The 26,423-nt window shown below is 36.3% G+C and overlaps 1 long non-coding RNA gene across 1 annotated transcript in view; it reads right to left on the bottom strand.

The window, feature by feature from the left end:
* LOC116755750 overlaps positions 1-6,166 on the bottom strand; it is a 42,995-nt gene extending 36,829 nt beyond the window's left edge. The window contains exon 1 of the long non-coding RNA XR_004350450.1: positions 5,991-6,166. This is a non-coding gene — a long non-coding RNA (uncharacterized LOC116755750). The remainder of the gene's footprint in view (positions 1-5,990) is intronic.
* Positions 6,167-26,423: the final 20,257 nt, after the last annotated feature.

The following is a 26,423-nucleotide window of genomic DNA, read 5'->3' on the forward strand; positions in this document are numbered from 1 at the left end:
TGCAAAAGAGAGAAATAATGTTTTGGAATCTCAAACAATGTTTTTACATATGGCCACACTTCACTGCAAAACAGCTGACAGTTTAGATACAACAATCTTTTGCCTGACTGAATATTGTACTAATATAAATATTGTACTAATACAAATGGTTTGGGTTTAAGTAATCCAACATGGATTTTATTCCATACATAATCTTCTGCAAAATATTATTTCCTGGTTCAATATTTCTGTCCTAGTTTTCTTCAAAGTAATTTCCAATGCAAAATGTAGCATCTGGGTAGAGTTCATCAATTTGCTGGCTGAATTTGTCACCTTCTGCTAATTTTATGTTACTGTGCATACATTATTTAAAAGAGCATAGCTAAATCTAGGCATGATTAACTCTCTGGAAATTTCACAAACACAACGGATTTGACTTATCTAAGTGGAAATAAATGCTCCTTTGTTTTTCATAAAGATAATTTGGCCAGTTATTAGCATACAAAAATGCTACAGTGGAAGGTCTGTCAGTTTGAATAAACTGAAATCTTCACGTTTCAGGTTATATCTGAACTTAATCTCCTGTGAAGGGAACCACTTGTAAACCAGCTCCTTTCCTTTTTCTTTTTCTTATCTCCTGTCCCAACAGGGTACCTAGTAGAGAAATGCTCCCAGGATATACTGATTCTTCAGGTGAGACCTGGTAGCATTCAAAGATATAATCGTAGTAGTCAGGAGAGCGGAGCATGATTCCCACATGGGAGAGGCAGTGACAGAAATAAATTAAAGCAATAGAGGAACTCCTCTGCCTCAGTCTGCCTTTAAAAGGACACCTTGACCCAGGAAGCAGTGGTCTAAGTTCCCTGAAAAGCCCAAGGTAGGCTTCTTCCGAGGTCATCAGTGTGACAATTACTCTCTGGATATCTTTGTACAGTATTTTTTCTACCCTTCTAATTGAGGCTCTGAGACTTTGAGATATATTCAGTATAATTTGTTTAAATGAAAAATAAGAGATAATGAGTGAAAATGTTTAAAGGAGCGATGTTAGTAACAATTGTTTGTTTTTCTATGTTTGGCCAAATATAATCCCTGAGGACCCCATTCCTCGGTATTCAAATATGAAAACTAGTATTAACTCAGGCAGGAAGTCTCCATGTCAAATCTTTGATTATATCTATTATGATATTGCTTAAAAAGTGATGAACTGACACTTAGGAAAAATATAGATGTCTTCCAGCCTTTCAGTCTTAATGAGGCCATGTATCTTAAAAAACTTTAACCATCACTAAGAAAGGAAACCTAGTTGACAAGCACTTATTTAGGCACAAAAGGGCAGTAAGTAATTGGGAGCTGAAGCTTCTTATAGTCTAAAGAGTTCTTATACTGACAAAAGACAATGATTAAATTATTGGGAAATAACTGGAACTGAATTGAAGTCAGCATCTGCAATTTTCTGACTAAATGGGCATGTCTTGGGTCATTATAGTATCTGGGATATATTAGTGGCAGGTGAAAAGACAAGGGAGAGTTTGTGAAACATTGAGATAAAGGGGTCAGACAATGAATGTGTCTAAACCTTCAAGGCAAATCAGTTTGAGTATTTATCTAGGGGAAGGTAGGGTGAAAGAGGGAAAACTCATTTGGAAAGTGTGGGTTTTCTAAGCCATCCTTGTGTGAAGGATGAGGTTCCATGGGATCCCTGTGGTCAGTTAGTATTTACAGAGGAATCTGCATCTTTAAGATCTTTCTTTATCTCTTTACCACATCTCATTTTCCTACTAGTTTTGTAATGTAGGTGAGACATTCTATGTGATGGATGGTCACATAATTCTCTGCGACACAGCAGGCCCTAAAAACAAGGTCAGTCATCTCCACGGCCTATGCTCTTTTCACCACACTACACTAAACAGGATGTTTTGCATATTCTATCCTTTTCTAGGAATGGAACATTTCCCCTGCCATCAGTTAATATGCAATTTCCTATTCAAGCATGAAAGTACTGAGGGCTGCTAGCTCACCCCCAATTGAGAGAGCGCACAGGAAGCTTTGTTCTTCTCCAAACTTGTGTAAGCACATTCCTCAGCAATCTAGAAACAACTGAGCAGATGCTGTTTCTACTGAGCAAAATGCAGAGGTGGCAAAAAGGCCAGATGACCTGTGGCTTTCTGAGAAGCTGTGGTGGAACATTTGCCTAATCCCCCTTGAAGGGGACAAGTGTTCCTGCAAGGTATTTGCCTCCTCCATTTAGAAATGACTGTGTTTGCTGCAGTTAAAAAGAAGGCTAATATTAAAAAGAAAACAGTGGCTCTTCTAGGATATGTTTAGGTAAATATTCTTGGAGTGAATGTAAACTTTAAAAATAGAGATAGCTTACAGAACTGATATTCTGGTTTATTGAAAAGTATTTATCACATGAATTACCAACTTTCAAAAACTAGACTTTTGAAACTTTATAAGAAATGCTTATTACGGCTCTTTAATGAGCCCAATTTAATCTTTGTTTGGTATCTTCAAAGAAACCTGAGTATTCTGCTGTGTATTGAAAACATCATCATTACACAGTGTTAAGATCCAACTTCCGGCTCTTTGCATTATCTGTTTATTTGGGTTCTGGATTAACTGCAGTTTTTTTTTTAACACTGCATTTTTATTTGCGCATTCATTCAGTTTATATTTACTGCCGTATTTTCAAACAATAGCATTTCATTACTCTGGAGAACAAATCATCCCTTTTATGTATATTCTTCCTACTTCAGGGTACATTTCAAGTAACAAGGTACACGGGGAATGCTGTCCCTGTGTAGATCACCAGCTCAGATAGTTCTCTTAAAATGCTTTCAGTAAGTACAGTTTCCAGTTTTTATCTTTGGAATAATATGGCATTGAATATTAATAAAGATGTGAGTTCACGAAAGCTAACCCCAAATCATTAGCCTTCATGAGACCAAAGTTGAAATCAAGATAGAAGAAGAAATCATGACACAAGTGGGAGCTCAACCTTCTGATGTTTTCAGAAAAAAAAAAAACAAAACACTTTTATTTTTATTTTTCAAGTATTTAATAGTCAGCATCAATTTAAAGTAAACTTGAGTGAGCTCTTGGTTTAAATATTCACTTAATTGTTCTAACTGATAAAAGTAAAACAAATTATTTGTAAGGTGTACTTGATCCTATAAACTGTATGAGCAGTAGGTCCATAACTGTCGTTTACTTCCCTCTCCCTGACATTAGCCTGGAGCCTGGTGAAGCATACATGCTTAAAATGTTTCTTTAGTTTAATGACTAATGACATCTGATATCCAGAACAATAAGAGGATCAACCATAAAAAGGATCAAGTTACGTATCTAGGGGATTTTATATAATTCTTATGAAGAGCTGCCAATAAATCCATTAAAAATTAAACCCCGGGCTTCCCTGGTGGCGCAGTGGTTGAGAGTCCGCCTGCCGAGGCAGGGGACACGGGTTCGTGCCCCGGTCTGGGAAGATCCCACATGCCGCGGAGCGGCTGGGCCCGTGAGCCATGGCCGCTGAGCCTTCGCGTCCGGAGCCTGTGCTCCACAACGGGAGAGGCCACAACAGTGAGAGGCCCGCATACCACAAAAAAGAAAAAAAAAAATTCCTGTCTTTTCTCTTTTCAAATAAGTTTACAGAGAGACAGAAATAGGAAGAGAAAAACAATTAAGAGTGCATAAGAGAACACGTGAAACAATGATAAAGAGCACCACAATTGCTATGATAAACCATCAAAAGTTGGCACTAAGATTTCTGGCAGCCAGAGCAAGAGGTTAAGAGCTTTGCTCTGATTATCAAAAGGGAAAAAAATGTCAGTTCTCAGAGGAAAGCAAGATGTTCTTGGACTGTATGTGTTACTAATAGCTGGCTATAGCTGGCTGTTAGTAACAGACACAGTAGAATGGCCACTTAACACATGAGGGTGAATCCTCACATGCGAGATGTTTGGGGATAGGCAGTCAAGGTGCTGGTTCTCCGGACAGGAACGTCAGGGCCAGCCCTCTGCAAGTCTCCTGACTTTTTCTCATGTTTCAAATAGGTTGCTGAGCTTCAGCCACCTAACTCCCAGGGAGATTAAGTTTGAGACCCCAGTAGTTGGTAAGTATTTAAGAAATTTTGGTATTATGTGGCAAAGTCCCATGTGTAGAAACTAGAGTTTATAGGGTAGGACCCTAAGCCCAGTCAGGCCACGTCGCTAACCATGGAAGACAGGACTCACACAGAAGGGGAGAAGCCGAGATTGTCCGGTGAGATCTGGTAGAAGAAGTCGTGGCTTGCTCACACACAGCAATAAAGAATGAGTCTAGCTGGGCTGACAGTACTGAGCCAATTTAAAGTCTGTACCTCCCTTTACATTTCCCAGACTAGCCATGAGGTTTTCCCCAGAATATGAGGTGGAGTCGAGTGTGCAAGTGGATCTAAATTGTGAGAACAGCAATACTGTCACAGAAGGAACCAGATGGGTCTCAATATTAATTCACAGATGAGTATCAGAGGCTTTGGTACAAACACATTTTGTGCAGAGGGAATGGAATTTACAGGATAGATATTCAGTAAATATAGTATATCCAGTGGCCCATCAAACATTATTCCTGTATGTATTTCTTCTAATACAATACTTAAATGTTGCTGCATATTTTCAGGAAGGGTCTCTGCTTCTTAACGCAAAACAGTAATTACACACAGTAGTACTTAGAAAATGTTAAAGTTGATCCATTCAATCTAATGGTATGTACAAGTGCATTTAAATTTAGAATTGTTTCCTTTGGCAATATCCTCACAAGAAGAATTGCAACTAAATTTATGCTTTTGGATTTAGTATTCTACTTGGACATCTTGAAAACTGAAGTCACTGAACACATATACAAATCAATTCTTAAAGTATTGTTATAGTGAATGGTTTATGCATATTCTTGAAATTTCATCTGATCCTTTCTTGGTTTACAAGAAAATCCTAACAGTTATAAAGCGATTACTGTTTTAAAGTCGCTAAGGTTGAAACTTCATATATCCTAGAGTTGGGGGAAAAAAGAAGCTTCTTTTATAATTTTGTAAAAGGCTTTCCCGCAGTGTATATCTTTGTGCTTTTGGAGGAAATGTTAATGTTAATAGACAGCTGTGCTTTCCACCTGAAAGGAGCATCTGTGCAATGCTAGCATTGTAAAAGAGTGAAAAGCACAACTTCATATCATTAAGCTGGTTGGAATCACAATGGAGAGGTTACTGAAGGAAATCATTTTAAAGCTGAGATTTTTGTTGCTGTTGATTTTGCTGTTGTAATGACTGGGAAAGTGCCCCCGAGGAAGTCTCTTAAATATATATACACCAGAATTTAGACAAACATTTTCTGCAGTGCTTGGCCATATAATACTTGTATCTTGTTTTGAGATGTGAGAATAAGTTAAAAAAGTAAGTACACATTTTGATAAATACTGATTTTCCCACCCACACCTCACCAGAAAATTTTCTAGAGATACTGCAGGATCGCTTCAGCAAGAGCTACTCCACGAGGAATACCTCCTACCACCGTCAGAAGAATCAGGGAAGTAATTGAGCTGAAAAGAGGGAGAAAAGTGGCTGCCTAAAGGGTAGCCTTAACAGGAATGGAGCATGAATTTTTCATTTACTTTTATTCCTGTCCAAGGTGTCATGTTATCTCTGTCCAAAGTGTCATGGCTTACAACTGAACATAACAGATTAAGCAATGCAGACAACCATAGGTATAATATTGAGTAAATACATATCAATATGAGGCATAGGGCTGGCATTTAAAAATTCTTCAATGTTAGATATAAGGAAGATCTCTACAGGATAACTTATTTACAAAATGAAAACAAATATCAATTGTTTTTTTTTAAATGAATATGAAAAGTATATCCTCAAGTGTCTTTGCCTATAGTGTTTGAATCAAGGAAGCCTTAAGTGCTAAAAAAAAAAAAAAGACCCAGTACCCTGCCTGTCCTTGGCTTAACACAATAGTAATTAATTTCTCACTCACGTGACAGTCCGCTGGGATGTGTAAAGTTTGCCTTCCACCTGGTAATTCAGAAAGCCAGCTTCTTTCTCTCTTGTGATTTTGCCATCTCCTGGGACATTGGAGTCCTTTGCTCTCAGCTGGCAAATAGAATAAGAGAGGATGGACAAGGAGATGTCAGCCTAGAGGTATAACGTATAACTTCCATTCACAGTGCACTGGCCAGAATTAGTTATGTGGCCACAATACAATTCCCCAGGAAGAGGAGTTGGGAAATACAGATGGGCGGAGCAGTCATTTTGCAGACACAGCTCTACACTGCAGAAGGAGCATGGGGATTTTTAGTGGACAGCTAACTGACTCTAAAAACTCAGAATGATTTGTTTCAGGTTGACATTCTAAAGTCTTGGAGGAAGATCAGAGTATGAGAAGGAGGTCTCTGTCTCAGAGACCTACAATTTAAAAACACATTGAAAGTCAAATCTTTTCTCTGAGATCAAGAAGTCAGCAGAAAGACATTAAGTTAGGCATGTATTCTTGTAGCCCAGACACCTAAGTTACCTGTCCGGACATTGCTAAACATACACTTCATAAATAGATTTTACATTAGCTATGTATAACACTGCATGTTGAATCAGGAAAGGTTTATAGAAGGTTCTTACAGAATTTCATAACCAGCAATCTTGCCTCTTCCCATTTCTTTTTTTTTTTTTTTTTAATATTCCCATTTCTTTAAAGTGCAGCAGGAAACCCTTGATCTATGTGTAAACAAACAATGTGTGACCATGCCTGCAGAGTTACAGAGAAGTCTCCCTGCCACATTATGTAAATTGAATCATCTGCAGTGGATTGGGTGTTCAGGCTCATTTTATATGACATGTTTTCAGAGTGTTCAAATTGGGTTTACGCTCTTCAATTTTCTGACTTAAAATACACGGTATTAAACCAGGAGGATTTTTTGAGAAGACACAGTCCATCCTGACTTTCTTTACAGGTGAACTAAAGTTCAGAAGAAGTGTATATTCACCAGACGTTAAACAACTAAGTATTGCAGAGCTGACACTGATGTATACAGGATCATGCCTTCTCCTCTGGGGCTGCTTTCTAATTGTTTTTTCTTCCTCACTGATGAAAATACATGAATATTGACTTTGTTTTATTTAATTAACTATCAGCTGAAAGAATAAATCTTGACACTGGCATGGTTTTTCTTCATTATAAGCACGTTCTTTTGAAATGTAATCCTTAAATGGATACCAAGGTGAAAAACTGAAATCAAGATGCACTTTATTTTTCTCAGCCAGCTGTTGAAAGGATTTTTAACTACCAGAGAAGAAATAATTAGAGCTATTCTTATAGCATGAAACAGCTACAAGTAAATGTAGTTCATTTCTGAAATATTTTGTATACTTTTAGAAAGTCAAAGCTATGTTTAAACAAGAATGGCAAAGAACTTATCTCCAAAACTGAAAACAGCAAAATTCAAATTCAGAGAATCTTTGGGTGAAAACTTTCTTTCCTGTGTCTAGAACATCACATAGCATACGGCAGTGGGAAACTTGTATTCATCTAGTTTGTTCATTCATGTATTCATTGAATAGTCATTGCTAGAAGGATGTAAACGTATGTATGAACACAAAATTACATATAAGTCCCATTGTGGACTATTTGTTATTTTAATTTGTAAGTTTATAGTGAAACCTCAAAAGGCCTAAGGTATTCAGCATGAAAGTGAGAATCTCATTAGAAATGGAGATTGTGAAGTAGCTTACTATTTCTGTTCTAGGAGAGATGTACAAGAATTGTATAACTTCATATGCTTAACAATTAGTTATATGAATAAAAGATCCAGCCAACTTTTACTTCAACAGAGCATTAGTGTCTTTAAAATAAATACATAAATTTTAAAAATGTAGGCAAAAATCATAAAGTGGGAAAGGACTCACAAAATGCAAATCTGTAGTAAAAATATGAAGAAAAAAGAAAACCTGTTGATTATATTAAAAATTTGTGCTCTGATTTGATTAGGAGGGAAATTCCACCTTGGATCTATTACACTAGTGGGGCAGAGGTATTTTATAGCTGTTCTTCATCTTTCCAGCTTTTGTAAATATTGAGAATGATATAAAGGTAGGAAGTTATCAGGGATTAAACAATACTATTTTATTATAGAAGTCATGCTTTATTCAAAAGAAATACACTGTGGCAAGACACTTTCCATATTTCTGTATTTTATAAATGCTTCTAAGTTACCTACATACTTACATTTCCTGGATGGCAAATAAGAACAGAAAATTTTGATGTTTGATAATGATGAGAAATCCTTGATATACAGGGACATACAGGAGTAATATTTGATTTGGGGGCTTCTTTTTGTCGTCACAAACCAGAGCGTTTCTAAGTTTGAGTTTATGTGGTTAATTGTACTTTAAAAATGATTTTATCACAATTATTTCTTCCTTATTGTGATCTTTGGGGTGTGTTACATTCAGTAATGCCTTTTGCTTTGTGTACTCTTTACTAGGCAGAATTACCCATCTGCAACAGAAGCCCAATTATTTTGGTTAGACTGTGGATTCTTGCACTGAAAGTCAGCTCCTTCAGACAGATTGTAGGGAAGGAGAGGACTTAAAGACTGAGAAATGTCTGTGCTCTTCCAGTACGAGCGTGTTAAGATAATTTCATATTTATGCAACGGAGGTACTTAAGCACCACCAGCTGTTTGTAAACAAAAAGATCTTCAGTAGCTGCCAGTGTCCTTGACAACAGCTTTTGTCAAAAAAAGAAAACAAAATGCTACCGAATGTAATTATTTCTTAAGAGTTAGCTCTGGGAAAGAAACTAGTTTAAAATTACAAGCACACCATGGGCCTATATTCTTAAATTATTTTTTCTGGTGTCAAGAGAAACTTGGAATCTATTTTATTGATTTACAAGTTATTAAAACTGAATTTCTGAGAAATGTGTCCTCATTTAGTATCCCAGGTCAATTGATAAGGTCTCCCATTGCATGGGTTCCCCATGTTTGCAGGAATGGGAAACACTGGGGGCAGAAATAATTACAATTAAATAATTAATTTGAAACTATTTCTACTGACTTGTTTTGGTGAAAATGCATGATTTGAGTATACTTGTGAATTTTCAGTCCAGCACTAAAGCACTGTTATAGAAAAGGGATTAATCTCTGCTACTCTGATGAACCCATTGTGACTAAAGATGAGAGCGCTAATCTCTGGAGTACAGTGGCAATCAAAAAGTTTCTTTTGAAATGAACCCATTTTATTTCACTTAGTTGCCTTTTGAATCCTAAAATTTGAATCGAAATCCAGTCTAGCCTCTGATATCATAGAATTCACCTTATTTTACTACTGACTCTTTGTTGAAATGTTACCAGCTCTGTTTACTATTTCCAATTTCCATGCCTGTCTACTTCTGTGCTTCTTTATTGTCTACGAAAATCTCCATATGTTTCACATTCAGAGGATTCACTTTATTTGAGTTTACCTTGGATTTTGATCCAGTTACCCATGGCCAGATAGCAGGACCATGTGGGGCAAAGTGTGGCCTCTTGATGAGGAAAGAGTCTTGATAGAACCTCATAGTATATTCAGTACAATTTGGGGACCATAGTTAAAAACTTTAAAGATTATTTTTTCCCTAACTTGTTCCTTTTCAGCCATTTTACAACAATTGGGCACATCTACTTACCATATCCCATTACATATTATATCATTCTGAAGAAGAACAAGACAGTGTCGTAAAGATCATTAACTATTTTATTGTAGAAAGCATGAAAGATCAGAACAGTAGAAGGCTTGTCCTATGCTGCACTGTGAGAGACTATGTATAGCTGGGCTTATAGATACGACCTCCTTACTTCTGGCCAGCAACATGTCTAATAACCTATTGCATATGCACTTTTAAAATTCTGGAATTAAAGATCTATAAAAAAAATTAATAAACAGAAACCTCAATTAAATAGAGTTGAGAGACCAGAAGGGGGAGCTCTCACGCCCTGCAACATAGCCCAAGCCCAAGTGAAAGAAGACAGACTTCTCTCCTTTCCTGGCAAAGACTGACCAAAACGCTGTGGGCTCTTTGTTAACTATAGCTCTCCCAACTTCCTTTTCCTTTCTATAAAAGTGCTCTCCTTCCCTTGCTGTGTGGGGACTTCCATGTGGTTCACCATGGTTGCAGACCCCAAATTGCAAGTCTCTGCTGATCCCCAGTATAACCAAGTTTGCTGGGGAAAGATCTGGCACTCTTATTTGTTTCAGGTAAACATTTTGGTGGCTCTTATGGGAACCAGAGAAGGCTCCCAACAGTGAACAAACAGGTGCGCTACCCCAACTTGAGCCCACTGTTGCTCACTGCTTTTCCTGCTATCCTGGAGTTTGAAGGTGTATCTTTCTCCTGGGTCTGAGAGCTCACACCTTCTTTGCTTTTAAAGCTCTCAGCCTTTATTCGGATTCCATTTACAGGTTTGTCTGGTTAAGGCCTTGTTCTGTATGCAAGTCCTCGTTTGGCACTTGGGTCTGACCTTGAGATCAGACTGTTTCAACTGAAGCTGGCTGAAAATGCCTTTGACCCAATTTTTTCAGGAAGGGGTTGCTTCAAATCAAACTGCCAATTTTTCAGCCTTTGGCCTTCCCTTTGGCAGGGCTGTCCTCTCGAGACTGGCTAAAAGCAAGCCTTTGACCTGGCTCTTCTGGGACCAAGCTGTCTTCTTAATACTGGCTCAGGTTGGCTTGCTAAGTTGTTTGAGCTAAGCAGTTTGTGCTGTAAGCTGTGTGAAAATTGTTCATTACTCTAGAGGAAAAACCTCTGGGAAATAGGATCCCAGTTATCTGAATATTATGAACACCCCCCCACCCCTTATGGGGACTGATAATACTATTAATAGTTACTATCTGAAGCTATTGAGGACTTATTCTTCAATCACCAATGTATGCAGACATAAAATTAGGATAAGCTTCTGCAGGTAGCTTACAGAAGTGATTCCTTCAATGAGTTCTTTGTATAATAAAGTCCAATAGGTTATTTGGTGTCTTATTGGGTTAGTAAACCAGCATGCTAATTAAACACTTGGGGATTCGTTTTGACTACTTTTCCTTCGCTTGGCATCATTTATAGCCTGAATTGTTTTGTTCAAACTAAGGTTAGAACATGTAAAACTACCTTTGTAGGTGGAGTGAATCAAGGGAAAATTGAAAACTTTATTACAGAATGTAAAGTATTTAGTGTCTGTAATCTTTGACATTGCTGACTCTTAAGGAAATTAAATTAAATTAAATTAACTTGGTTGATATTTAATAAAAAATTAGAAGTTTATATTTTCTATCAGTTATAGTATTTCAATCTGCATAAAGAACTTTGTTTAGTCTCTGCTACTACCAATATCAGATTTTATGTTCAAAGATAACTCATTGGCACACTCTTTGTAGCCATGTATACAAAGGAGCTCAACAAAAAAAAGCCAACAAATCCACTGATCTAACATTTTCTTACCTTCCTATATGTTCATAACATCGTCTGAACAAGATGTTAAAATGATCTCATGAACTTGCTGCTCGGCTCTCTCCACACTGAAGTCTAATAACTGTAGTTAGTGAATGTCGAGAGTCTAGCTAAGCTACTCCATAATATTGCCACCTCAGCATCCATTTTGTTTGGCCACGTGGTCTGAGGGGGCCTTAAACTGACAAGTGCATGCAAGCCCACACCACAGATAACAGCCTGAAGAGTCACAAGCAAATATAAGTTCTTAATAGGACTTCCCCAACAGCCTCACCCCTTTGTGCTCCCCTTAGGCTCCGCTTAGGACATGCCCCAGGTCCTGTCTGGCTCTCTGTCCTGACCTCCCCATGGAGGTGGCTTCTTGGGGAGTGCCTTGTACCTCCTTCAGGACCTGTGAGTAATAAACTTCTCTATTCTAATTTCTTTTGTGGTCTCTTGTTGAACCACAACTCACTATCTGGTACCCTGGGCTCTAATAAACAAATGTTAATTGAACGAAATCATAATAGTGAATGAAACATGTTTATTCATATTGCACGGATGGTGATATTCTCATTTCAGATTTTTTTCAAGTTTCAGTTTAAAAAGTGATCTTGTCCCTTATTTATATGCAGTTTAACCTATTTGCACATTGTTGAATATTAAATTATTTGAAACTATGAACGGTATATTTACTTTGTTGAACTGAGCCTATACAAAAATGAATTATAATAGACTCCAAGATGACCTAAGGATAGACAAAATTAACAAGGCTGGTCAGATAAAAATACTTCACAGGGCTTCCCTGGTGGCGCAGTGGTTGAGAATCTGCCTGCTAATGCAGGGGACACGGGTTCAAGCCCTGGTCTGGGATGATCCCACATGCCGCGGAGTAACTAGGCCCGTGAGCCACGACTACTGAGCCTGCGCGTCTGGAGCCTGTGCTCTGCAACAAGAGAGGCCGCGATAGTGAGAGGCACGCGCACTGCAATGAAGAGTGGCCCCCGCTTGCCACAACTAGAGAAAGCCTTCGCACAGAAACGAAGACCCAACACAGCAAAAAATAAAAATAAAATAAATTAATAAACTCCTACCCCAAAAAAAAAAAAAAAAAAATTCACAGATTTACTAAAGTCCATTTTTAAACTAATTATAACTTAAGTATAGAACATGACAAGATTAAGATACCACATTGATAATATGTTTCAGGTGGTTTTTAACAATAAATAGGACAGATTCTGAGGTGAAGAAATAAATAATATTAGCTCTCTTAGTAGAAGCTAAATCTCAAATCAAAATACGTTATTTAAATACACATAGTGTGGGAAAAACCTTCAAGTTACATAATTTCTTATGGATGAATCGTAGCCGATTGGCAAAGGATTTGATGTACCCCTAGGACATGTATACAAATTGACTTTATGTTATGATATTTCAACCAAATTCATAATTAATCACTGATTTATACATCCATGAGCCCAGTTACAAAGACTGACATTTTGATACTAGTGATTTATGCTTTAGGAGATAACAAGTGCACGCTTGGAAATAAATTGAAAAATAGTGTATTTTTCAATTGATAATTTTTTAGAGTGCCTTTATATTTTTACTAAAATCAAGACCAAAAGACAACCATCAGAATGGGAGAAAATATTTGCAAATGAAGCAACTGACAAAGGATTAATTTCCAAAATTTACAAGCAGCTCATGCAGCTCAATAACAAAAAAACAAACAACCCAATCCAAAAATGGGCAGAAGACCGAAATAGACATTTCTCCAAAGAAGATATACAGACTGCCAACAAACACATGAAAGAATGTTCAACATCATTAATCATTACGGAAATGCAAATCAAAACTACAATGAGATATTATCTCACACCAGTCAGAATGGCCATCATCAAAAAATCTACAAACAATAAATGCTGGAGAGGGTGTGGAGAAAAGGGAACCCTCTTGCACTGCTGGTGGGAATGTGAATTGGTGCAGCCACTATGGAGAACAGTATGGAGGTTCCTTAAAAAACTACAAATAGAACTACCATATGACCCAGCAATCCCATTACTGGGCATATACCCTGAGAAAACCATAATTCAAAAAGAGTCGTGTACCAAAATGTCCATTGCCTCTCTATTTACAATAGCCCGGAGATGGAAACAACCTAAGTGTCCATCATCGGATGAATGGATAAAAAAGATGTGGCACATATATACAATGGAATATTACTCAGCCATAAAAAGAAACGAAATTGAGCTATTTGTAATGAGGTGGATAGACCTAGGGTCTGTCATACAGAGTGAAGTAAGTCAGAAAGAGAAAGACAAACACCGTATGCTAACACATATTTATGGAATTTAAGAAAAAAAAAAGTCATGAAGAACCTAGGGGTAAGACAGGAATAAAGACACAGACCTACTGGCGAATGGACTTGAGGATACGGGGAGGGGGAAGGGTGAGCTGTGACAAAGCGAGAGAGAGGCATGGACATATATACACTACCAAACGTAAGGTGAATAGCTAGTGGGAAGCAGCCGCATAGCACAGGGATATCAGCTCAGTGCTTTGTGACCGCCTGGAGGGGTGGGATAGGGAGGGTGGGAGGGAGGAAGATGCAAGAGGGAAGAGATATGGGAACATATGTATATGTATAACTGATTCACTTTGTTATAAAGCAGAAACTAACACACCATTGTAAAGCAATTATACCCCAATAAATATGTTAAAAAAAAAAAAAGTTGCAAGAACACTTAAGGATGATTTAATCAGGCCAATTTCTTACATGGCTAAGGTTAAAAAAAAACCAAAACGACACAACAACAACAAACCCTCCCCCCACTCCCAACATTGTCTGAGGATCTAACACAGATTTCTGATCTCCATTGCGGATTTAGTGGTCCAAGGGAATAGGCTGACAACCTGTGTTAAAAAATAAATACAGAAAGAAATAATTTTACCCTATGAGTGGTTTTAAAACTAGTGATATATTCTCTCTACTACACTGTTAGAACATTGAAACGACAGAGGAAACTTTGTTACTCCTGAGGGATAGTCTCCAAAATTTTCTGACAGTAGCAGTTACCCTGAAATTAATATTCCCTTAACTTCTGATCATGTCCACATCATACTTTGTTATTCTGTGTCCTTATAGGCTTTTTTAAAAAAAATCCTCCATTTCCTGCTTCATATTGCTTTAGAATGACACACTGAAAACATGGCTTACATCATGCAACTTGCTTGCTCATATATTCAATAATTCTAACAGTATTCTGATGCCTGTAACTGGCACACGTAACTCACTAGTTTGTCATACAAGATTTGAAAGCCCAACTGTATACCTTGTCACTTCAAATTATTCCACAACTCAAATTTTCTTTGCAGACAAATTCTACACATTGTCTACTCTTATGATTTTGATAATATTTATTTTCTGGGATGAAATTTTTTCCTCTTTTTATCTAAATCCTACTCACAATGTACTACTATAATCAGACAGACGAATTGATAAAGATGATGTGATTATACACACAGACACACAATGGAATATTATTCAGAATTAATAAATCCTGTCGTTTGCAATAACATGGATGGACTGGAGGACATTATGGTAAGTGAAATAAGCTAGACACAGAAAGAACCACGGCCTGGTTCCTAAAAAAACTGAACTCACAGAAGCAGAATCGTGGTTACCCAGGGCTTGAGGGTGAGGAGAAATGGGAGTTATTGGTCAAATGGTGTAAACTTTCTATTATAAGATGAACAAACTCTGGTGATCTAACTTACAGCATGGTGACTTGGTGACTTTAGTTAATAATACTGTATTGTATACTTGAAAGTCACTGAGAGTAGGTCTTAAATGTTCTCTACACACACACACACACACACACACACACACACACATACACACACACACACACAAACACACATAAAGATAACTATGTGAGGTGATGGATGTGTTGATTAACTTGACTGTGTTAATCATTTCACAATGCATATATATCAAATCATCACATTGTACACCTTAAATATATACAATTTCTATTTATCAATTATACCTCAATAAAGCTGGAAAAAAATTTTCTTCATGAAGCTTATGTTGGTGACCTCATTCCAAAAGGTGTTTTCTGACTGAAATTTAACAAAAGTAACTTATTCATTTCATTATGTTTAACCTTACAAATTTAAGCTCTATATGCCTGATAATCTGTGTACAAAAACTTAATGATAGATCTGCAGATGCTCTCAACCTGCAGTACTCTGGCATCTCTCTCTAAATCCCTCATGTTTCCTCTCTTAGCTCAAACATAGGTTATAGATTAAGAGTTTAAGGTCAAACTCCCAGATGTAGGATGCTATGACTATTCATTTAGTCATCTAGGTTATCCTGCAGTACTCCCAGAACATTATCCTATTTAAAAATTTTAAAACATGTTATTTGTATGTAATAACAAAACTTGCATATATTCAAGTATAACAATACTTGAATAGTGAATATAACGTGCTATACAATTTTCTAAGCTGTTTACAGGTATTGTCATACTGATAATACCAGTAGGTAGGTACTATTATTAGCCTGGGAGGAGGGCCTGAGAGGAGGACCTGAGGGGAGGGGCTTCAGAAAGTTTAAGTAATAGAAAAAAGGTCATGTAGCAAATTAGGGAAAGAACAGGGTTTTAACCTGCAATTTGAATCCTTTTCTTTTACACCATTACTAATCCCCAGAATGTCTAGGTTGTATACATATGGCTTTCCAGAATGAACTCTATGTTCTCCAGCCTCCAAGCAGTCACCTATGGCTGGCCGTGTAACTAGATCCTGGCAATGAAACCAAAGAGGAAGTGACCTGTGATAGCTTTTGGTTGACTTTCTTAAAAGGTAGCTGGGGGCTTCCCTAGTGGCGCAGTGGTTGACAGTCCACCTGCCGATGCAGGGGGCACGGGTTCGTTCCCCGGTCTGGGAAGATCCCACATGCCGCGGAGCGGCTGGGCCCGTGAGCCATGGCCGCTGAGCCTGCGCGTCCGGAGCCTGTGCTCCGCAACGGGAGAGGCCACAGCAGTGAGAGGCCCGCGTACCACAAAAAAAGGTAGCTGGTATGTGTTTGCTGTTTTCCTCCCCGTTTTTTCAAGGTGATGCTTGGAATAGAAATTAATAGCTGGAACTCCATATTGGATCATAATGATAATAAGTTCTATACCATAAGCTTGACCTGGTATGGCCGGTCTTAAACTACTGTGGGTCCTTTATACTAACTCTCTATTGCTTACATCCCCAATATTTCATGAAAGAGAAATTTAACTTATATCTTGTTTTAGCCACTGTTTTCAGCTCTCTATTATTATAATAGCTGAATTTAATCCTTACTGATAGATTTCTTAGGTTATATTGAAAAATAATATAAAATTAATGTCTTTGAGAACACTGGGCTACATATATATATCTCTTTACTGTATTAAAATTAAAACTAAGGAATTAGAAATATGTATTAGCTAATTTTAAATGACAATAATAAACGCATTACATGTTAATATACTTCATGAAGAACAATTATATTTTCCAAAGCAAAAATGAAATGAGAAAAGTAACATTTTTAATGTCTGGCTTAATAGAGGAGACACTGGATGGATTCTTGCATCTGCTGTTGAATTTAATTTATTGCCATATGATTTATTGGTTAAAGTATATGAACAAAATCCAGGCTCACAGAAATATGCATTTGGAAAAGAGAGGAGTATCTTAATATTTTTGGATAATTATATTTTTCTCCAGTACTATTTCAAAACTCAACGAGTGGTAGTTTCTTAAATGTTAGTTGCAGTCAATGAAACTGAAAGCATATCAATAACCATTTTATCCTGTTATATTAAAATTTATTGGCATATCTTACATTTTGGATGGATATTTTACCACTTTGGAAAATATTCCACTAAGTAACAAACTTCCACATTTGATACATTTCAATAAAATGAGAAAAAAATCATTTTTTAATTTCACAACTATCTCATCAGGGAAGCCATTGTGTTAGAAGATGGAGTCGTTCCAAATTTTCCCAACTTTTAATATTTATTTGAAAGCTCAAATGTTATCATTAGCAAAAATTACTGTCAGTTGCTGTCATTGAAGTGATAGGCTTTGCTCATTTAAAAAGAAAATACCCGCCAGATAACTGGGACTGAATAACCATTGTTTGTCTGTTGTTCTTCCGAGTAAAAACTGAATTCTGTAAAAAGTAGCTAGTTCAGCTTGCAATTCAATCACACGAGTGCTTTGTTTGTTTAAGATAACCATCATACCTCAGTGTTCAGCAGAAATGCTTTACATGATCCTCCCATTTTATCACCCCGAATAATAAAAAGATGTGTACTCAAGAATAAATATGCAGTAAAATTCATAAATTCTACTGTTTCATCATGCAAAAACTGGCTTTTTAAAAAATTCTGAGTGAGTTACCCCATGACGTAGAGGTCCCAGCCAACAGAGACGTAGGCTGAGGGCAAGGAGAACGCAGAACAAGAAATGGAAACGTAAGGAACTTCTTTCAGCCTAATACACATACATATTTCCCCGTGTTAGGTATCCTTGTATATATTATAAATTAAGCAGCATTCTTCTTTTTTCCTCCTTTCTCTTCTCTCCTACTTTGAGATACGGCGAATTGGCTGTGGTGAACTTTATAATCTGGTGCTGAGAACACAGGTTGTCAAGGTGAGATTATGAGTGACTCGGAAAAGGAACGACCATTACTCAGAGGTAGAAACAGTGGCAGACCGGATATTTGATTTTTATTTTTGAGGCTGTCCTACCTTCGTCGTGGAACAAACACCAGCTCGTCTCTGTTCTCAAGCAGTCTGAGTTCCCAACCGGAAGTTACCACAGCCAAGGCTCTCCCGCTCATTTTTCGGTTTTCCAGTTTGCCAACTGCAGATTTTGGGACCTCTCGCTCTCCGTACTGAACGTAACCAATCCCGCGAGCTCAGCCGTCAAGGAGCGCGAGAACTCGAGAGCGGGAAGTGTAATTTCCGGTGGGAAACCTGTGGGCTGAGTTCTGAGGAGAGAGGCTGTTTCGCATCCACTCTGAAAGGTAGGCCTACCTCAAAAAAACCGGAAAGTTTAGGTATTCCATTTGTTATTGTCTCTAGCTCTAGAGTATGTTAATTTCTTTTCTGGTTCACTCATATTTGTATCTCCTCGTGGTTCTGTTTCTCAGGAAGACCTTGCCTATTACACCCAGTTTCATGATTATGGTCCGTGAGTCACTTCAGACTCAAGCTTAGACTCTCTTTCTCTAGCCCTTCCTGTGAATTTTGTAATCAACCAATTCCTAGTATTAAATATTCCCTTTTAATGTAGTAGAGAAGTTTTTCTATTTCACAACTGAAGCTGGACTGATGCAAATAAGCTGTTTTAATATCACCCCAAATTATAATTACTTCTTTTGTAGTTGTTTTCAGTAACACAATTTTATGTTCCTTCTGACCCGAGTCAAATAATTACTTGAAATCTCAGTAGAATACTTTCTTTAAAAAGTGATGAAATTATTTTAATTTATCAGAAAATGTAGAGATTGTATATAAAACATGCATCTCCTATATTTCCATGAAGTTTCTACATTTTATCACATTGCTTCATGTTTTTAAAAACAAATGTAAGAGATGGTTGAATTTCCAGAGTACTATACCCTGACACTCCCTTACTTCACTGCATCACACTGTGTTCTGCCTTTTCAGAAGTAACTAATATTAAGAATTTGATAGTGACTTAGAGTCATATTATTCCATGGTACACTGGTATGTATTTAGAAACAGTATAGACTTGTTTTGTGTATTTCAAATTGTGTATAGATGACAAAATACTGTACAAACTATTGGCAACTTGCGTTTTCATACAATACTGTAATTTCAGACATTTAACCATACTGCTACATGCACCTCTAATTTATTTACCAAAGTTGCATTATATAAGTATTCAAAAATGTGTATATTCCCTTCCAGGTAATGGACAGTTAAAAACGTTTCCAATTTTTTAAAACATTCTGTAATAAATACTCTTTTTATATGCACATGTGCAACAGTTTATCAGATGTACTATACATACTTTAAATGGCCAGACCAAAGTGAATGCAAACCATTACTTTTAGTAGCTATTGCTAAGTAACTCTACAAAATAGTTGTATCAGTTCAAACTTTCAGAACAGTGTATGAGAATTTTCTTTCTGCATATTTCTGTCCAAAACTTGGAGATGATTTTCTATTAGACTTTGTGTCTTTTTTATTGATGTATGTGAATGCTCTATATAGTCTCAATAATAACATAATTCTTGCAAACATTTTGTCCTACTTTGTGACTAAGCTTTTTTTTTTTTAAACTTCTTTATTGGAGTATAATTGCTTTACAATGGTGTGTTAGTTGCTGCTGTATGACAAAGTGAATCAGCTGTATGTATACATATATCCCCATATCCCCTCCCTCTTGGTCTCCCTCCCACCCTCCATATCCCACCCCTCTAGTGGTCACAAAGCACTGAGCTGATGTCCCTGTGCTATGTGGCAGCTTCCCACGTGACTAACCTTTTAATTTTATGGTGTCTTTAGTTGAACACGCATTAATTTAATGTAGTCTAATTTATACATCTTTACTTTTTACTTTATCTTTTTCATCTTTTTCAAGAAATGCTTCCCTTCTCCAAGACCGATCAGATATTCTCCCCCCCCACACTTTTTTTTTATAAAAAAACTCCTAAGATTTAGTCTTTTTTTGTCTCTCAAATTTTAGTCTTTAACCTACCAGGAATTAATTTTATGTATGACTTAGGTGGAATTCTAATTTTCTTATATTTTGTTTTTCTATATGGACATTAACTACTCTAACATCACTTGTTATACATATGGCCCCTGACTTTTTTTTTTAATTGAAGTATAGTTGATTTACAATGTTGTGTTCGTTTCTGGTGTACAGCAAAGTGAATCAGTTATGCATACATTAAAAAAATTTTTTTCCATTATGGGTTATTACAGGATATTGGATATATATATATATTGAGCTATACAGTAGGACCTTGTCTATTTAATATATAGTAGTTTGTAGCTGCAATAAGTTCATTTGTGTCATTTTAGATTCCACATGGAAGTGATATTGTACGGTATTTGTCTTTCTCTTTCTGACTTCACTTAGTATGGTAATCTCTAGTTCCAGACACGTAGCTGCAGATGGCATTATTTCATTCTTTTTTATAGCTGAGTAGTGTTCCATTGTGTGTATATGTGCCACATCTTCTTTATCCATTCATCTGTCGATGGACATTTAGGTTGCTTCCATGTCCTGGCTATTGTAAATAGTGTTGCTGTGAACGTTGGGGTGCATGGTCCTGGACTTCTGTTGGTTCACCCTGACAGTTTTTCAGCTTTACAATGGTGGGAGAGCAATACACATTCAGTAGAAATTGCACTTTGAATTTTGATCTTTTCCCAGGCTAGTGATACATGGTAAGATATTCTCTCATGTTGTGGCAATGAGCTGCAGCTCCCAGTCAGCCATGTATGTGATCATGAGGGTAGGCACCAATACACTTACACCATTCTGTACACAGACAACCATTCTGTTTTTCACTTTCAACACTTCATTCAATAAATTACATGAGATAGTCAATACTTTTTTATAAAATAAGCTTTGTGTTACATGATTTTGATTGACTATAGGCTAATGTGAGTGTTCTGAGCACGTTTTAAGGTAGGCTAGGCTAAGCTATAGTGTTCATTTGGTTAGGTGTATCAGATGCACTTTGGGCTTATGATATTTTCAACTTCCAACAGGTATATCAGGACATAACTGCATTGTAAGTTGAGGAAGATCTGTATAGCTCGTATTTGAGTTTTTACTGTTTTTGGCTGTAATGGATAGTGTTGCCATGAACAGTCACGTACATGTTTTTGGAGAATATAAATACACATTTTGGATGGATATATAGCTAGGATTGGAATTACTAGCATATATGGCTTATATGCATATGTCCAGCTTTGCGATATTGCCAAACACTTTTCCAAAGTGGTTATAAGCATTTACCTTTCTGTCTAATGTGAGTTCTTGTTTCTCTACTCATTGGTTTTTAATATATATGATAAACCAATTTATGGTTGTCATTTATATTGATTTGTAAGAATCCTTTATTATTTATAATATTTTATGTTTTCTAAATTTCCTTCTTAGCTTTTAGAATTCATTTGTATATTAGAATTTTTTATGTAGAAATTCATGTAAACTACATTTAATGGCAGTTTTTATATTTGTTTTCCAGTTCCATAGTTTTTACTTCTCAATCTAATTTGTCTGGGCCCTCAAACAAAAAATTAATATAAGTGGTGATAAAGAGCAACATTGCTTTATTCCCAATTTCACTGTGAACTCTGAAAAATTCATTTTAAAGGGTTCAATTTTAAGTTTCTCAACAATATTTATTATCAGGTTAGGAAAGTTTCCTTTTATTCCTACTTGGCTAAGAAATTCTTTTCATTGTCAATAGAGCATAAAAGTTATTTATTTTTTTGCATGTATTGGAATGAGCATATGTTTTATTTCCTTTAATCCAGTAAAAAATTATATTTTCTGTTATTAAACTACCCTAGCCTTTTAAAAATGAACCATACTTTATGAAAATGTTATTTCCCCCCTGCTTAAAATGTTATTTCCTCATTTTTGCTGTATTTGTTATACTTGTTATTTATGATTTTTGTATCAATCTCTGTGAAATCAGTCTTTCTTTCTGGTATTGGTTCTTGTCCAGATTTTTACTAGACCCATAATATTAGTTGAATACCTTTTCCTTTAGTTTTTTCCTATAAAAAATGTCTGCATGTTAATAATTAAGATCTGTTCCTTAAGGTTCAACACTTAACAGTTTACTGTTGGGGACTGCTGTCTTTGGGTAAAATATAGGGAAAATAATACATCTATTATTAATTTCATTTTGTCGATCAGATTTTTATCTTTAACAAATTGATATTATTCATTTGTAGTTTTACTTAAGATGATACATTCCATCTAAGTAATTTGTTCATAGCATTTATTTATAATGCTGTAAATATATGCTACACTATATATATAAAAATATTACAATTTTTCATGACATATTTTTACTGGTGGTTTTATTTCTTTTTCATCTATATTTCTGGAATTTGGCCTGTTGTGCTTTTTTTAAAATGAATATATTTCCATCCAGTTGATCGTTTCTGTCCTGTTTATTTAGCCTCCATTTCATTAATATTTGCTTCTTTTTATTATTTCCTGCCCCCTAATTTCCCTTAGGTTTACTTTTTTTTAGCCTAACATTTTGAGGCCAGTGTTACAGTCCTTTATTTAGAAAAGTAGTAGGTGATGAATAAATGCTTAGGCTTTGGAATCAGCTATATCAGTGCTCTCACCTAGTAAATGCGTGACTTTAAGGAAGGAGTAAAACCTCTTTAGACCTTAGGTTCCTTACATGCAAAAGGTGGAAACAATTACCTTCCCATGAGGCTGTAGTGAAAGTTAAATGAAAAAATTTGTATGAAGGGCTTCACATGGAGCCCACTGTATGGTTACATTTGTTATTCACTTACTTTTAAGACAAACAAGAATTAATATGCATGTTTATAATGAGAATTTTCTTAATGTTTTGTCATTTGTTTCACACTATCAGAGGGTTGTGTGTCCTCCTTTTTCTTTTTCTTTAAAAATTCAGTAATAGAAATCTACACTCAGAAGAAATTCACAATTATATGGAGACATTTAATTCTGGTTTCTCTTGTTTATCTAAAAGTAATTGAGATTTGCATGCTTGAAACACATAATGTGATCTTTTTTGTGATGAAAACGAGCCAGTTGGGAGAATAATATTTTACCACTCTTACAAATGTTTGAAGATGCATTTAAACTTTTTAATTGTATTTAATTTTAAATTTTATTTACTTATTTTTTGAGGTATAGTTGATATATAATATTATATAAGTTACAGGTGTACAATATAGTGATTAGCAATTTTTAAAGGTTATACTCCATTTTTAGTTATTATAAAATAATGGCTATATTCCCTGTGTTGTACATTGTGTACTTGTAGCTTGTTTTATACATAATAGTTTGTACCTCTTAATGCCCTACTTAGTTTTTTGAGAAATCTCCATACTGTTTTCCACAGTGGCTGCACCAATTTACATTCTCACCAACAGTGTACGAGGGTTCTCTTTTCTCCACTTCCTGACCAACGATTTATTATTTGTATTCTTTTTAATAATAGCCATTCTGACAGGTGTGTGGTGATATCATATTGTGGTTTTGATTTGCATTTCCCTAATGATTAGTGGTGTTGAACATCTTTTCATGTGCCTGTTGGCTGTCACAGTGTTCTGTTTGAAAAGATATCTGTTCAGTTCTTCGCATTTTTTAATTAGGTTGTTTGGTTTTTGCTTTTGGGTTTTTTTGCTGATCAGTTGTATGAATTGTTTCTATATTTTGGATATTACCCCCTTATCAGTCATATTATTTGAAAATATTTTCTCCCATTCTGTGGATTGTCTTTTCATTTTGTCAGTGGATGCATTTGCTTTGCAAAAGCTTTTAAATTTAATTAAGTCCCATTTGTTTATTTTTGCTTTTATTTCCTTTGCTTTAGGAGACAGATCCAAAAAAAAATATTGCTACGATTTATGTCAAAAAGAGTGTTCTGCCTGTTTTCCTCTAGGAGTTTTATGGTATCCAGTCATATGTTTAGGTCTTTAATCCATTTTGAGTTTATTTTTGTATGTGATGTTAGAGAATGTTCTCATTTCATTCTTTTACATGTAGCTGTTCAGTTTTTCTCGCACCACTTATTAAAGAGTGTCTTTTCTCCATTGTATATTCTTGCATCCTTTGTCATAGATTAATTGTCCGTAAGTACCTGGATTTATTTCTGGACCCTCTGTTCTGTTCCATTGTCTGTCTTTTTTTGTGCCAGTACCATACAGTTTTTTGTTTTGTTTTGTTTTTTGCGGTACGAGGGCCTCTCACTGCCATGGCCTCTCCCGTTGCGGAGCACAGGCTCCGGACGCGCAGGCTCAGCGGCCATGGCCCACGGGCCCAGCTGCTCCGCGGCATGTGGGATCCTCCCGGACCGGGGCACAAACCCGCGTCCCATGCATCGGCAGGCGGACTCTCAACCACTGCGCCACCAGGGAAGCCCCCCATACAGTTTTGATTACTGTAGCTTCATAGTCTAGTCTGAAGTCTTGGAGTTGTTATTCCTCCAGCTCTGAATTTCTTTCTAAAGATTTTTAGGCTAATCAAGGTCTTCTGTGTTTCCTTACAAATTTTGAAATTTGTCCAAGTTCTATGAAAATACCATTGGTATTTTGATATGGATTGCATTGAATCTGTAGATTGCCTTGGGATGTATGGTCATTTTAACAATATTAATTCTTCCAATCCAGAGACACCATATATCTTTCCATCTGTTTGTATTGCCTTCCATTTCTTTCATCAGTGTCTTATAGTTATCCAAGTACAGGTTTTAGGCTGTTGTAAATAATGCTGCTATGAACATTGGGGGTGCATATATCTATTTGAATTAACTTACTGAAAATTGGCTGAAGGACTACTGTACAAACAAGGCTGTAGAAAAGATATACATGTAATTGTGTAGGATGGGAAGAAAAGCAGTAGGGATAGGATCTGTGCCCCTGGCAGTGGGCAGATTCCATAGTATGTCATATAAAAGTGATAATTGCCTGATTCAGGACCTATCATCTCCTGGACCATGTACCCATGTCTGCTCAATTTTTAAAAAATCTTGGTTCTACATATGTTGACCTCTTTTCTCTGGAATCAGTTTTCTTTCCCTTTTGGAATCTTACTTTCATGGAAAGCAACAAAAACCTCCTCTCTCCTCACACTTCTATCCTTATTCCTACTTAATTCTTTTAAACCTGTCAACAATGTGAAGCCCAGCAAAGAGGAAAATTTTCATTCTCAGAATTCCCATATGCCATACACACTGGATCTCTGGTTGCAATTTGCTTGGATTACCTAAACCACTTTCAGTCCACTAAACAAGTAGCCATCTCATTACACCACTATCTTTCTTTTTCACTTTTATACCCACTCTCAATCAATCCTATGGAAGCCTCAGAGTCTGGGCATCTGATTTACTAATTTATTCTCCAGCGATAATTATCGCCGTCTCTTGTTTTATGCAAGCATGTGGACAACCCATGGAACACTTAGCTTATTTTACCTTTGGAACTCAGTTTCAACAATGTGTAGCCATTCACCTCTAACCGTGAACTTTATCTTATTAGAACCCATGACTACATTCATGCTTACATATAAAACTTAATCATAACTATTATTCTTAATATATTTACTCTTCAAGTTAATAAAGGACTTAAATATTCTTTCTGTGATTTACCGCACATTTTAGGTTTTGTTCATCTTACTTTTAACTTTCACAGCTAGTTCTAGACTCCATCATTTCAACCACTGTCACCTAAAATCCTCAACTCAAACTAGAGTTTTGCTTGCTTTCTCCATTCCTACAACAAACTGCCAACACTGCTGGGAAAATAAATTGAGTACTTGCAGGGGAATGCATAAAAGGAGGAAACTACCAGTTGGGATGACATAGCCTGATACTTTAGGATGAAGGATGAAGTCCTGAACAGATATTTTATTTCAACACACTATGCTTGTAGTAATTTGAGATATGTTGTCCACATTTTCCTTAACTTTCTGATTCTAAATTTATTCATCAATGCATAGGGCCCTCAGTTGAAAGCTACATTATCTTTGTTTTTTCAAGTTGTTTTTATTAAATTTCAAAAATGTTAGTTTCAACTGTAATTCCAGTAATTCTCCATTTTGCGATGTTTAACACAGGATCTGGTATGTTACCTTGTGTTTGTTTTATTGTTGCAGTTACTTGGTGGGAGACTTGCTTCATGCCAAACGTTATCGTCACCATTA

The sequence above is a fragment of the Phocoena sinus genome, chromosome 6, assembly GCF_008692025.1.
Source record: "Phocoena sinus isolate mPhoSin1 chromosome 6, mPhoSin1.pri, whole genome shotgun sequence".
Lineage (NCBI taxonomy): Eukaryota > Metazoa > Chordata > Mammalia > Artiodactyla > Phocoenidae > Phocoena > Phocoena sinus.